Here is a 14,498-nt window from a genome sequence, read left to right as displayed (position 1 = left end):
CCCTGAGGTTTTGTTGTCCAGTCATTTAAGTTGTGTGCCTGTTGTTCATGTTGCTTTTATTTTTTCCAGAAGTAGAGATCATTCATGTGGGACATTGCATATACATGGGTTTGTTGGGTTTTTTCTTTCTTTTTTTTTTTTGTTTTGCAATATGTTGATTAGTTTGAACTTTTCCCCCCTCCCTTTATTATGTGTTCTCTGGGAGGGAATATGCCAAGAAGCTCAGTGGGAAATGTAGGTAATGTCAAAACAAAATATTTTTTAATTGTTTTGAAAAACTTTATGAGGGAAACTGCCCTTCTCTGGTAGAGATTGCCCAGTGTCCCACGCCAACTTCCTATCATTCACACAATGAACAATTTCTTTTTTAACAAATATTTTCTTCTCGATTGCATAACAAAACATTTTTTCACCATTTTTTAAAGTTTGAACCACATTTTCCCACTCCCTCTCATCTCTCCCTGAGATAGCAATCTTGTGTAGCAGTGCAAAACTTCTCTACATCAGTCCTTTCGTGAAAGAGGACTTGAACAAACAAGTGAAGAAATAAGGCGAAATGCAGTGTGTCTTGGTCTGCATTTCGACTCCATTTCTTTGGAGGTAGACGGCATTTATCATGAGTCCTTGAGGATTTTCTGGGATGGCTGTATTGCTAGACAGCATATAATGTAGCTCTTACTGTGTACAGGGGTGTATGGGGTGCTCAGGGAGGGGTAGTATCTCTGGTATGGAGGGCTTGTCGTGCCCTTCTAGGGCAGCTCTCCAGCCTCTGACCCCCCCTGACACCCAGCTCTCACGTGTGGCGCCCAGTAGCTGCTAGCATGCAGCAGCGGCCACACCCCGGGCAACGGCTTCGACAGGCCGGCTAAACCTTGTGAGAGTAGCCATCGGGTCGTCGACCCCTGGTGAACCAGGGCTTTGCTCACCCAGCATGTGAAGACTGCTTCGGCTGAACAGACGGAAGAAACCAATAAGGTTCAACGGCTGAGAGGGCAACGCAGCAAGGCACTGGGGAGTGCTCAGGGCATGTTGGAGCACAAAGGACAACACGGCCATCCAATGCAGCTGAGGAAGTCTCCAGGTGTAACGACTTTTCGTGCCACTGGACCCAGGCTTCCAACGCCGAGAGAGGGGGACGGTCTCTGCGCATTGACTTTCCCACTTAAATCTTCATGCACAGGTGTCTTTGTACACAAAAATGCACAAAGACAATCATCATCCTCGGTTACCGAGAGACTACTACTACTACTGTGTACAACGTTCTGGTTCTGCTCACTTCACTTTGCATCAGTTCATGTAGGTCTTTCCAGCTCTTTGTTAAATCATTCTTTTCACTTCTTTTAGCACAATCATATTCCATTAAAGTCATGTTCCACAACTCGTCCACCATTCCCCAATTAACGGGACCGGTCTCTTTTTCAAAGGCCATACAATCTCATCTTGGGTTCATTTTCCACTCCCACCCCCCATATAGATGTTCACTGACCCTAGAACATGACATATCTGCCCTCTTGGGAGGGGATTTTGCTCATGGAAGCAAAATGTGCTCTCAGAGAAAGTGACCTCCTACCTCATCTGGGTTCTGTTTGGCAGGAACATTATTCTGCTGGCAAACTAGAATCCTCATCCTTGTACTATTGTAACATGGATTCAGTAGAGTAAATCAAGCTTTCTTTGTTTATCAATCAGCAACTTTTAAGTTAATCAATAAAAAAACTTAAGTACCCCTACTTAGTACCTTACCAGTCCAGTCACTAAGTATGAGAGTTCACATCACTTGCTAGAATGGGTGACAATTCCAGAGGCCCCTGCTCCCCCCTTGGGCCATGTTAGAAGAAAGACTTCAATTGGTTCCTGTAAAGTGGGGGAGCAACAGAAGTGATGTGGAGAAAACGGCTTTAAAAAGGCCAGTTCGAGGATTCAAGGATTTCTCTCTGTGTTGGTGAGCTGGACTGGAGGAGGAGACTCTTTCCCTGGATCCTGTGTTGGCTTGCAGTGGTGAGTAGAGTGATTCCTTCCTTGTTCTTTGGTGAGGAGACCCTCTCTGCTCATCAGCCTTTCGGTGGAACACTCCCTTCAGCATGAGTTCTGGTGATATTCTTGGAGGTCTTAGCCTCGTGTGCACTGAAGGCTTTCAGTGGATTCTTCAGCATCTCCTGACTCTGAATTTCAGCTTCCTAATTAGGGCTTTGGATTCTGGTGAGATTTGCTTTTGGATTCACATTTGTGGTCTGGATTAAACTCCACTAGGCAGTACTTTCTGTCTCTTTATCTACATTTTTCCACTTTCACTCTTTCCACCTTTTTGTAAATAAAACTGCTAAAAGTCATTTTGACTTAAGCTATAATATTTTAAAATCAGGACCACAATATCACTTTAGAATTCTCATATTTAGCATAAAACCTAAATTTAAATTCTTTCAATAGTCTCCATATGGACTGTGAAGATTGGATTTAGCTCTCCCCTGATTGTAACAATGAAGATACTTAGCTCTTTCTTTATTATGAAGATAAAATTGTAAAAAAAAAAATTTAAGTTAATTGTGGTGCAACTCAAATATATTATTTATATAGCTGTCACCAGGGATTTAATTTCTAAATCCCAAAATGAATTACTAAAGTAAATCGAATTTATGGTAGTTTATTTACAATATTTACAATAGAAGGATGATATTAAGGAGAGAGAGAGAGAGAGAGAGAGAGAGAGAGAGAGAGAGAGAGAGAGAGAGAGAGAGAGAGAGAGAGAGAGAGAGAGAGAGAGAGAAACAGAAACTCTGGCTTCTTCTTGATACTAGTTTCTAAGCCCCAGCCAGGGGAAGAGAATCTCAAGAAGATGGGCCTTACCTGGAGGCTTCATGCCTCCAGAAAGGTGGGGTCACTAAGTCAGATTTTCACTCACCAGTGGTGACAGTCTAAAAGAAGTCTGGGTGTCTGCCTTCCAGTAGCTCCTCAAGAGTCTATCTTCCAGTCGCTCCTCCAAGTCAGTGATTCCCCTTCTGCCTTTTGGTCCTCTATTTAAAGATCTTTTTCTCTTGTGTCACCTCCCCTAAATTTCACATCTACCAATCACAGGAGATGCTTTTCTCCAGGACTGCCCACTTTTTAGTTCTCATCTTCTCTGGTTAGATTATATATTTTGGGGTTACTTAACACCTCTTTTGTTAAATTCACCTTTTGTAGTTACTTAACACCTTTTTTGTAGTTAAAATCGAAAAATAGATTGTAGCTTACAGTTCTAGCTTCACTAGAAAGGAAGAGCTAAGTATCTTCATTGTTACAATCAGGGGAGGGATAAATCCAATCTTCACAGGACATAAAGTCAGGTATGTTAAACAGATCGTATACCTGTAATCCGCCCCAGAGTAATCCAAGGTGCATGGATTGAGTACTGGCCTTAGAACCAGGAAGATTCATCTTCATGAGTTCAAATCTGGCCTCAGATACTTACTGTGACCCTGAGCAAATCACTTGGCCCTGTGTGCCGATTTCCTCACCTGTAAAATAAGGTGGAGAATGAAATAGTAAATCATTTCAATATCTTAGCCTAGAAGAACCCCAAATAGGGTCACAGTCAACTGAAATGACTCAACAACAAAACTCTAGAGTGAAGAGAGCAGTGGGAAGGGAATAGCTTATGAAAATATTTAAATGCCCAACATAAGATTTTTAATTAAGGAGCATCTGGAGTTTATAGACTGGAGAGGATGAAGAGGCATGGCCAGATAAATGTCATCAAGAACCCAAGCACACCTTTCTCTACCACCTGGTTATTTTGGACAAGTCACTTAACCTGTTTGTGGCAGTTTCCTCATCTCTAAAATGAGAATAATAATGGCACCTACCTCCCAGGTTTTTTGTGAGGATAAAATGAGAATATTTATAAAGTGCCTAGCACAATCTCTGTCACATAACAGGTGATTAATACATGCTTGTTCCCGTCTCTTTACTAAATGCTTGTTGAATGACTGAGTGCTTGATGGATGAATAGGGGACATGGCTAAACTGTAGATTGGATTTTGTTGGACTAGAAGTCTGCTGCAGTTTTTTGACTGCATCAACAAAGGTAGCCATGTACAGAACAAGGGAAGTGACCATTGCCTTGGACCCTATTCTTGTCTGACGACATCTGGAGTGCTGTGTTCAGTTCAAGGGCATTTAAAAAATAGTAATCACTGATGTGCCACTAGTGTTGTATGGCTTGTAAAGCTTAACTACATTCGGAGGGGGTGACACAGAACATTGATGTTTCACAGCAAGTGGAAGAGCCATGTACAAACATGGAAAAGAAGTCCGCTGCTCCATTCTTTTTGCCCTTTTTCTCAATGAAATGTGGTAGTATTGGGGGAAAGAACGAGACTTTAGTAGGTAGTAACAATGAAAGTGACGAGAAGCCCGAGTTCCTTGCCATACAAGAATTGTTTGGAGGTTCTGGATGTGTTCGGTAGAGAAGTGAAGACAAGGGACACAAGGGCTATCTTTAACTCAAGGGGTAGCAGCTTTCACTTGAGTCTTCCTGGTCCTGGACAGCAGAACTAGAAACCACGGGTGGAAGGAGAAGGGACAGATTTCGAGTTGATATGAGACAACTTCCTGCCTGTCAGAGCTACCCAAAAGTATGTGAGGCTGCCTCAGAAGGCCATCAGCTCTCGAGGACTGACGATATGGTAGAAGGGACAGGTGGAGCACTTATGCGGCATGTTGTTGGGGAGAGTCCTATTTAATCGGTTTAATGGAGCCGGATAAGGTGTGGGCTACCCGAGCTCTGCCCCACGGGCTCAACATCCATGGAGTGGTACGTTCTTCATGTCTGTCTCTGCACATTTATGGTCCTTTGTCTCTGTGTCCTGGCCCTATTGATCTAACTGGCCCTAGATCGCCCCATCCCTGAGAATCCCTTCAGCCTCACATACCCATCCTGGGGTCTGAATTTCCTCTCCACTGCTTCAGGACAATAATAACCATCATTAACAATAAAAATGGCAACTGAAATTGATATAGTGCTTTAAGTTTTACAAGGCGCTTTCCATGGTACAAGTCCATTGAATTCACAAAACCAAATGAGGAAGGTGCTACCATCTGCATTTTATAGATCAGGAAAGTGAAACTAAGCAAAGTGAAGTGCCTTGCCATGGGTGACCTATGTAGGGGTGTGGAATAGGATTTGAACGCAGGTCTGCCTGATCCCAAGTCCAGGACTCTATCTACTATACCACTTAGTTACTCTATATAGATACATCATGGGACTGGGAACCAAATCCCCCTGGAATGCAAAAACAACCTCAGTGACACTCCCTGGGCTCCTTACTAATGAACTCAAGATGCAATATTACCTTCCCTCTTCCATCCCCTGGACTTCTCCCAGAGGCTGGGATTGCTGGTTAAGGCTCCATTGTTCGCTTGATGATATTTGTGACCGATTAATAATTACTTCCTCTCTCCTGACAGCCCTAGTCCTCTGGGTGTTTGTGAAGTTCCGAGACACCCCCATAGTCAAGGCCAATAACCGGGCTCTCAGCTACACTCTCCTCGTCTCCCTCAGCTTCTGCTTCCTCTGCTCCCTGCTCTTCATCGGCCGCCCCACGGCCGCCACCTGCCTCCTCCGACAAACCACGTTTGGGGTTGTCTTCACTGTGGCCGTGGCCTGTATTCTGGCTAAAACCATCATGGTGGTTCTGGCCTTCAGAGTCACAAGGCCAGGGAGCAGCATCAGGGTGTGGGTACAGTCGAGAGTGTCCAACTGCATCGTCCTCGTGTGCTCTGGGATCCAAGTGATTGTCTGCGGCATCTGGCTGGGAGCGTCTCCCCCCTTCCCAGACATGGACCTTCACTCTGAGCCTGGCCACATCATCATTCAGTGCAACGAGGGCTCTGATATTGCCTTCTACTGTGTGCTGGGCTACATGGGCTTCCTGGCCTTGGGCAGCTTCACGGTGGCTTTCCTGGCCAGGAGCCTGCCTGACACCTTCAATGAGGCCAAGTTCATCACCTTCAGCATGCTGGTGTTCTGCAGCGTGTGGGTCTCCTTCCTGCCCACCTACCAGAGCACCAAAGGCCAGGCCATGGTGGTGGTGGAGATCTTCTCCATCCTGGCCTCCGGCGCTGGGCTGCTGGGCTGTCGATTTATTCCCAAGTGTTAGTGATCCTGCTGAGCCAGATAGAAATACCCAAGAAGGGATAAAGAAAAAAGTGGATTTTGAGAGCAGGAATTATTCTAGGACTCCCTCAAAATTCCTGCCAGAAGAACAAAAAGTTTGAAATAATAGTCCACATCAGCATGGGATGCCTATATCACCCCCACGTTGATGTGTGAAAGTCAGCTGGTTCTTTTCCCAAGTCCCCACTGATTTTCAAAGGCGGCCAGGGAGGTGTGCCGCTAAATCCTTAAGAAGGAGCTCTCTACAAATCACTGGAAATATTTTTATTCATCTCATTCTTATATCTAAACAAACCACCAAACAACAAAGCACACCCCGTGCATAGCATCTGCAGACTGCCAAGAGGTAATTCCTCAAACTGAAAACTTCATGAAATCTCTGGAGCTGGCAAGGACTGTAAGGATGGGATTAACTGTGCCCTCGCCCACTTTTAGACTTAATCACCTGAAGTGTATACACCTCCACACCTCCACATTTCCTTAGGTGAGGGGAGGGTTACAACCCACATGCTAGAGTGGGTGACAACTCGGAAATGACTGACTGCCTCCTGGGCAGTCCTAAGAAAATTCTAAACCAGTGATTGGTCCTTGTAAAGTGGAAGGAAGGCACAGGAAATGTTGCAAAGAAGGGTCTTTAAAAGGAGTTGCAACTTCCTGGGGGGGGGGTGAGAGCTCTTTTAGAGGCTGTGAAGGCTGGTAGAGGATCTGCTTTGTGGACCTGGGATTGGTCTTGGACCTTCCTTTAGGATTAGCAATGGGGGAGTAAAAAGGCTGACTCCTTCTCCTGGCTTTTTGGAGGGACTAGCTCCAGAGAGGCCCCTGTCATGGAAGAGACTTTGTGACTGGAGCTCTTGCTTTATTCATCACTGGGTCCTCCATTGAAGGCTGAGGGCTAATTAGCCCTGCCTGGGTGGAGCCAGGGGCTGGAGCAAAATACTCAGTGTGTTAGGATGGATATCTTACTCTGCCCTCTTTCATGGTTCCCTCACTTTCCTTTTGTAAACAAACCACCATAAAAAGTCATTCTGACTTGAGTAATTAATTTCAGCCACCACTTTCTCACCCATTTAGTCCAACCTTTAATTTTTAACTCCTACAGAACTGATTTGAGCACAACCCCGATGGTTCTATAAGAGTGGTCTAATGATATTCAAAAGCCTTCTTCAGTTAGAAGTTGGGCTAGAGAGGAGTTTACTTCCGCCTGAGGCATATGGTGAATAACTTTGGCATTTATTGAGGAGGTCTGTTGGGAACACTATGGAAATATTCATCCCATCCCTCCATGACCAAGTCCTTATCACTGATCAACTCCGATGGCCCCAAGTGACTCATTTGGTCCCCAAATAGCCTTCAGGGTACCATAGAGTACTTTGAATTATTACCCTCAGTGTGAACCTGCATTTCACCTGCTTTCTTACTCATGGCTTTCAGGGATTCCATCGATTCTTAGGTGATCTCTTCCGAATCTATTTCCCAGCTCGGTTGTTCTTCCAGGGAAGTATTTCAGACTTTCTTCTCTTGATTTGTGTCTTATTGTTCCCTAATGTCTCGTGGATTCGTTAGCTTCTATTGGCCCAATTCTAATGTCCTAGTTTGTTGTTTCTCTTCTCATCTTGCTTACATTGTCTTTGCTTGTATAAGACCTTTTCCATTTAATATAGTCAAGAGTCCCCTCAAGGTGGAGTCAAGATGGCAGAGGAGAGAGGAGAGCTCAAACCACCATGAGAGGCCTCTCTGGCCAACCTGTAATGCCACAAAATGAATACTGGAGACAGAGCGGAGCGACTTCCCTCCAAGAACAACTTGCCTGGCAGGCGGAGAGGGGAGCACAGCCGTCCGGGGCTACTACGCTGTGTCAGAGCGCGTGGCCGGCCCCGTGAGCAGGACTGGGCCATTCGCAGTTCAGCTGTGTGACTATCTGCATGGAATCCTACCTGATATGGCCGGATCTGAGGTCTCCTTCCAGAGCCCCTCCCTGAGGTAACAACACGGGCCAGTCCAAGGTCTCTACAGTGCTGTTCTGATGCAGGAGCACACACACACACACACATGCACACACACGCACACACGCATGCACACGCACACACGCATGCACACGCACACATGCACACACACATGCACACACGCGCACACACGCACACATGCATACACATACACATGTGTGCGCACATACATGCACATGCATGCACACGTGCGCACATATACACACATGCACACGCACGCACACACGCACATGCACACACGCACACGCACACACACGTATCCCCAGCCAAGGAGCCGTCACTGGGGACTCTAAAGTTTCGCCCGTTGCCTGAATTCTGCTGGGAACAGGTAGAGAAGGGCCACAACATGTTATTCCACTTGTGTCTGTTCTCTCGGATGCTGAGACCCAGCTGAGACACCCCAGGCAAGGACGGCCCCCGGAGTTTCTGGTGGGCTTTTGGAGGCTGGGGGCAAAGAGGCCCCTCCCCGCCAGGCTCGAGAGAGGGTGCTCTCAAACAGCAAGGGAGGCCTTATCCGTCCGGCCCTCCTCCTGGGCCAGGGAGGACTCAGGAGCGGACGCGGCCTTTGCTCAGCCTCTGGACGAGTCCCGCCAGTCGCGACCCGAGCAGCTGCCCTTGCTTGGTCCGGGCTTCTCCGAGGGCTGCGGCCGACGCTCAGGGCGCTGCGGCTTCACGTTCTCAGAGACGCTGCTGGCTGCTCTGGACCCCCAGCCTGCCGCTCCTGGCTCCTGTGGGCCGGAGAGGGACGTCCCCTGCGTCCCCCGATCGGCCCCGGCTTTTCCAGAGGTGGAGACCTGCTGACGGGGAGCTCTCTCCCTCTGTGTGCGGCCAAAGTGGCCGGCGGCACGGGAGCGGCCGGACAAGGGCTGCAGGAGCTGCCGGTGAGCGCCCGCCGGTCTGAGAGGGCCTCCGTCTCCCTTGAGTTTGCTCTAACAGGAGGCCCGGGGTGCCCCCCAGATCAGATTTTGTAGTCGAGGAGTACCTCCTCTTTCCTTTATTTGTATTTCCTAAGATAAAGTTGTGGACTTGCTTGTGTTGGCTTCAGACAAAGATGAGGACTGACCTTCGCCCATCCTGGGACCAGGGATGGAGCGTAAACATGAAGGATGCGGGATAACATTCATGAAGGGCAGATGGCGATGAGGTGGGCGCCTCTCCCTCGTCTGCCCCTCTTCCCCTTGTTTGTATTTGTAATAACGAAGGATGTGGGCTGACCTCCGAACACCTGCCTATCCCTGGACCAGGGTTAGGGTCTCTGGGACGTAGAGTTGTACATTCCTGAGGGTTTTGTCTGATAGTCTTTGCCTATAAAAGTTCTGGGTGAAGCGAATGAAGTTGGCACTAGTTCTCTCTTTCATACAGTGTCCATCCCTTCTTCTGTTACTCTTCACTTCTCGTTACCCCAGGCAGGATGTCACAGGACTGGCCGACCCTGCGGAGGAGTCCTGTAAGCCACAGACTCTTCTGGTCTTACAAGGCTGAGGTGGGGAGGCGCTCTGTCTGTCCGTCTGTCTGTCTGTCTGTCTCTGACTCTCCTGCCCATCCCCCCTTTCCCCAGGGCTCCTGTCCGGATACGAGAGTTACTAGGACTGTCTGTCACTCCTTCCTCCACTCCCATGTCCTGAGCTCCAGCGTCCAGCCCGACTCTGCATCCAGGTCTTTGTGCTCCGAACTACCCAAGTCCGCCAGAGCTGGCCGGTCTAGCCTGGACTTAACAGGACCTGAAGGATGGGCACGGCTGATATTCCTGCGAGGACAAGCGGACGTTCAGGCAGGACCTCTGGGAAAGAGACTCCTCCTTCAGCGGATAAAACACTGGCGTGTGGAGGCAGCCCACGGGCTCTGCTTCTCCCCTTGAGGGATGTGGGGGGTTTGGAGGTGCTTGTTCAGGAGGGCCCTGCCGGGCTCAAAGCAGCAGACAGGATCGGGGGAGCCTTTCTCCATGGGCAGCGCCCGGAGTCTTGTCTGGCTCCTGTTCCGATTACATGTTAACGGGTGAATAGAGCAGCGACCCTTTGTCTAGCAGGGAGGCTGCAAATGTAATTCTCTGTGGTCACTTTGGGGAGGGGGTGATCTAGACTTACACACTCACATACACACTCACACTCTCACACACTCACACACTCACATGCTCCCACACACTCACACTCACATACACACTCACATACACACTCACACACACTCACACTCACATACACACTCACACTCTCACACACTCACATGCTCCCCACACACTCACATACTCACACACTCACACTCACACACACTCACACTCACACACATGCTCCCCACTCACACTCACATACACACTCACATACACACTCACACTCTCACACTCACACACTCCCCACACACTCACATACTCTCACACTCACACACACTCACATGCTCCCCACACACTCACATACTCACACACTCACACTCACACACACTCACACTCACACACATGCTCCCCACTCACACTCACATACACACTCACATACACACTCACACTCTCACACTCACACACTCCCCACACACTCACATACTCTCACACTCACACACACTCACATGCTCCCCACACACTCACATACTCACACACACTCACACTCACACACACTCACATGCTCCCCACACACTCACATACTCACACACACTCACACTCACACACATGCTCTCCACTCACACACACTCACACACACTCTCACACTCACATACACACTCACACTCTCACACTCACACGCTCCCCACACACTCACACGCTCACGCACTCTCACACTCTCACACACTCACACTCTCCCCACACACTCACATACTCACACACTCACACACACTCACACACACTCACACTCTCACACTCACATACACACTCACACTCTCACACACTCACACGCTCCCCACACACTCACATACTCACACACTCACGCACACTCTCACACTCACACTCACACACACTCACACACACCCCACTCCACTGAAGTATTTCTTTATAAAGAGCATCGCTGTAAGATGGCCGAGTGGAAGGAGACTGCTGGGGTATGTTCCAGAGGACAGAGTGTGGGAAAAGGCAGATGACCCTTATCAAGTGGACATTCTGTCCTCTTCATCTGGATCTCTCTCTGCACATCTCTCTCATCTCTGGCTTTTACTGTTGAGGTCCATTCTTGATTTATCCAGCACACTTTGTGCCCCCCCCTTCCCTACTCCTTAATTCTATCTGTTAATTGTCCAAAATGAGGAAACAAAGCATGACGAGTCAGAAAGACCACAAATCCTTACTAGCTTTGTGACTTGGACAAAACACTACACCTCTGTGTGCCTCGGTTTCTTCATCTGTAAAATATGGGCAATAATAGCACCTCCCCCCCAGGGTCGTTGAGAGGGTCAAATGAGATCGCCAGGAGAAACCTTTTACACAACCCAAAACACTCCATGATGGCTCAGCTGTTCGATTCTGATATTTCTCAAATGGCGATTCTCTTCCGTCTTTCTCCTCCACCTGACAGGCTGGGCGCTGATTGACTTTTGAGAAGGGGAAGAAAGGGTTCCTGCCATGTGTGAAGCCCGGGCTGACCGAATGTCCTTCTGGCCCCTCGTCTAGCCTTTCATTGTCTTTCCTGGGAACGACGGTCCCGATGGCGACAAAAGAGCTCATCCGCCAGCACCTGGCTCAGCAGCAGAGAATGTGGGTGATGTCTGTACAGAGTGCCTGCTCTGTGCCAGGCGCTCTGATAAGTGCTTTACCCTTGTTGGCGAATGGCATCCTCATGACCACCTTGGAAGAGAGGGGCTACTCATAGCCCCATTTGACATATAAGAAAACTAAGAACAGACATTAGTGGCCTCCCCCGTGTCGCAAAGCAAGTAAGAATCTGAGTCTGGGTTTGAACTCACATCTTCTGACTCCAGGCTAGTAGCCATATCTGCCATGCCAACTACCTGCCCCTCCATGTGGTGTAGCTGTTTGGTCCTTTGGTTGTGCCCAAGAACCATGGCTACACACAGGATTTTATCGGCAAAGGCGCTGGAGTACTTTGTCATGCACCCTAGGATCCAGTGAAGTCTTTTGTCAGGCAACCAGAGGTCAAGTGACTTGTCCAGGGTCACACAAGTAGGAAGCGTCCACGGATAGATTTTAATTCAGATCTTCCTGAATCTAAACCCAGCATTCTATCCACTGAGACACTTAGTTGTTCCTTTACTGTATTGTGTGCCTTTCAAATATTGCCTAAGTTAATCCCCAGCACAACCCTGGGAGCCACATGCTATTATTATCCTCATTTTACAGATGAGGAAACTCAAGGGGATCAAGGTCTAAGTGACTTACCCAGCCTGTGAGGCTGGATTTGAACTCAGTATTCTAGACCCGGAAACCTGCCAATTCACACAGCCTCCACAATCCACGCATGCTTTACTTCATGATCCAAATGCTAGTGCCAATCATTGGCGTACACTAGTCATCTGATATATGCTTCTATGCTCATGAATTGATAGATTCCCATCCCTCAGGAAGTGCCAGGCATCCAGGAAGCCTTCTCTGTTGTAGCTTCGTTTGAATCTCTCCCACATCTTCCTTGACCATGCGTGTATGCATAATCTCTACAGCCTTGCGTTAAAGGCATGGCGGCATTTCTTGGCTGACTCACTCTAGCGCCGGCATCTCTGGGAACCAGAACAATCTGGATCATTCATTGATAGTACACGGCATATCCCATTTGCTCAATATTTATTAGATCAATAAGTGAGCCAGCACAGACAAATTAGGAACTGAAGCAAATAGTCTTTAACAACATGGTGTTAAATTTCTATATGGTTGGCCTGAATATATTAATTGGTGGTCGCCAGGGATTTAATTTCTAAATCCCAAAATGAATTACTAAAGTAGAATGGAATTTATGGTAATTTATTTTTATAATAGAGGGAAGGTATTAAGGAATGAGATAAAGGGAGAGAGAGAGAGACAGAGAGGGAGAGAAAGAGACAGAGACAGACAGACAGACAGATGGAGAGAGAGAGAGAGAGAGAGAGAGAGAGAGAGAGAGAGAGAGAGAGAGAGAGAGAGAGAGAGAGAGAGAGAGAGAGAGAGAGAGAGAGAGAGAGAGAGAGAGAGCTCTGCTTCCTCAGGGCCAGGTAGAAATTTTAAGGTCCTAATTAGGAACAGGAGTCTCAAGGCGATGGGCCTTTCTCAGAGGTTCCCACCTCCAGAAAGGCAGGGAAACTAAGTCAGCCTTTAACTCACCACAGTGACCCTCTAAAAGGAAAGCAGTCTGAGGTCTCCTGCACGAGCTCCTCCAGGGTTGATTTCACAGCCAAGTCCAAGGGTCTATTTTCCAGTCTCTCCTCCAAGTGACTCTTCTTCACTCCAAGCTCAAGAGACTGATCCTCCAGTCCAACTCTGAATCAGAGTTCTTTGATTTATATCCTCCAGTATTTGTTTCCTCTATTTAAAGACCTTTTCTCTTGTGTCACTTCCCCTAAATTTCACGTATACCAATCAGAGCAGACGCTCTCTATCCAGAACTGTCCACTCAATGTATGAAATGGGTGTTCACACCTTTTTTGGTTATATCACACCTTTTATAGTTAGTTCACACTTTTTGTTGTTAAAATGGGTGGATCTACTTTAAATACTGAGTTAGCACTTTGGGGGATTAAATCTAAAGATAGACAGGTGATTACAATTCAATCTCCCCATAAAGGAAGAGCTAAGTACCTCTATTGTTACAATCAGGAGATAGCCAAATCTAGTCTTCACAATGAGGACTCACCCAAGGGGAGCAGTCGAGGAAGGAGAGGCAATTTCTGACAATCGTCTTGGGAAGGAAGGAAGGGAGGGAGGGAGGAAGGAAGAAAGGAGGAAGGAAGGAAGGAAGGAAGGAGGGAGGGAGGAGGGAGGGAGGAAGGAAGGAAAGAAGGAAGGAAGGGAGAAGGAAGGAAGGAAGGAAGGAAGGAAGAAGAAGGAAGGAAGGAAGGAAGGAAGGAAGAAGGAAGGAAGGAGGAAGGAAGGAAGGAGGAAGGGAGGAAGGGAGGGAGGGAGGAAGGAAGGAAGGAGGAAGGGAGGAAGGAAGGAAGGAGGAAGGAAGGAAGGGAGGAGAGAAGGGAAGGAAGGAAGAAGGAAGGAAGGAAGGAAGGAAGGGAAGGAAGAAAAGAAGAAAGAAAGAAAGAAAGAAAGAAAGAAAGAAAGAAAGAAGAAAGAAAGAAGAAAGAAAGAAAGAAAGAAAAGGAAAGAAAGAAAGAAAGAAAGAAAGAAAGAAAGAAAGAAAGAAAGAAAGAGAAAGAAAGAAAGAAAGAATGAAAGAAAGAAAGAGAAAGAAAGAAAGAAGGAAGGAGGAAGAAGGAAGGAAGGAAGGAAGGAAGGAAGG

General features: G+C 47.5%; 1 pseudogene; it reads left to right on the top strand.

Annotated features, from left to right (window-relative positions):
* Positions 5,424-6,134, top strand: VN2R508P (vomeronasal 2 receptor 508 pseudogene; annotated as a pseudogene).

The sequence above is a fragment of the Monodelphis domestica genome, chromosome 3 (genome assembly GCF_027887165.1).
Source record: "Monodelphis domestica isolate mMonDom1 chromosome 3, mMonDom1.pri, whole genome shotgun sequence".
NCBI classification, from domain to species: Eukaryota; Metazoa; Chordata; class Mammalia; order Didelphimorphia; family Didelphidae; genus Monodelphis; species Monodelphis domestica.
This window is presented reverse-complemented; position numbering and strand designations above follow the sequence as displayed.